Source organism: Tachypleus tridentatus, chromosome 8 (assembly GCF_004210375.1).
Source record: "Tachypleus tridentatus isolate NWPU-2018 chromosome 8, ASM421037v1, whole genome shotgun sequence".
In the NCBI taxonomy this organism is placed as follows: Eukaryota; Metazoa; Arthropoda; class Merostomata; order Xiphosura; family Limulidae; genus Tachypleus; species Tachypleus tridentatus.
In genome coordinates, this window is record NC_134832.1 from 137,353,029 (window position 1) to 137,353,918 (window position 890).

The window sequence follows — 890 nt, forward strand, 5'->3', positions numbered from 1 at the left end:
GAACAAACACTTGCTTGTCTTAGGTTCGTACAAATGCCGTAAACAGTTCCTCATAATGTTACAAGTCAATTACTAAGCTTTGTTAAAATGTTTTTATATTTTCATTTTTTTTCCATGAAAGACAATAAGAAAACTGGCCACTTCATAAAATCAATGAATGGGACACAGTGGGATCTTGATTGTTTTTCTTATACTGAAGAGGAACACAACTCTCAGATTGAAAATACAAACCATGAAGAAATAATAATTGTGACCCGGCATGGCAAGGTGGATTAAAGCGTTCGACTCGTAATGTGAGGGTTGCGGGTTCGAATCCCTGTTGCACCGAACATGCTGACCGTTTCAGCCGTGGGGGCGTTATACTGACATGGTAAATCCCACTATTTGTTGGTAAAAGAGTAGCCCAAAGTTGGCGGTGGGAGGTGATGACTAGTTTCCTTCCCTATAATGATTCACTGCTAAATTGAGAATGGTTAGAGCAGATACCCCTCCTATAGAACCTGTTTTACAAAATATACTCATGTCAGGATGGCCGAGCGGTCTAAGGCGCCAGACTCAAGGTTCTTCCTTCCACTGTTGAAGTGGGTGTGTGTATTCTGGTCTCCGTATGGAGGCGTGGGTTCGAATCCCACTTCTGACAAACTCTTTTCCACTCGAATTACATGGCAAAACAGCGTAAACTACTTAAAAACAAGACAAGATATTTAAAGACCACCTAGATAACACGCCATGACCCAGACTTGAACAGACACTTCAACAAAAGCACATATATGCCAAAATTCCCAGTAAACACATTAATAAAACCATAGAAAACAATAGACTGGAGCACTCTGCAACTGATAAAAAAAGATAACAGTAATGGAAGTACAAACAACCATCAAAAACACAAA

General features: G+C 39.9%; 1 non-coding gene across 1 annotated transcript; it reads left to right on the forward strand.

Moving 5' to 3' along the window:
• The first annotated feature begins 522 nt into the window (after positions 1 to 522).
• On the forward strand, positions 523 to 640 carry TRNAL-CAA (transfer RNA leucine (anticodon CAA)). Its single transcript has 2 exons — positions 523 to 560; positions 595 to 640. It is a non-coding gene; the product is annotated as a tRNA-Leu (tRNA).
• The last annotated feature ends 250 nt before the right edge of the window (positions 641 to 890 follow it).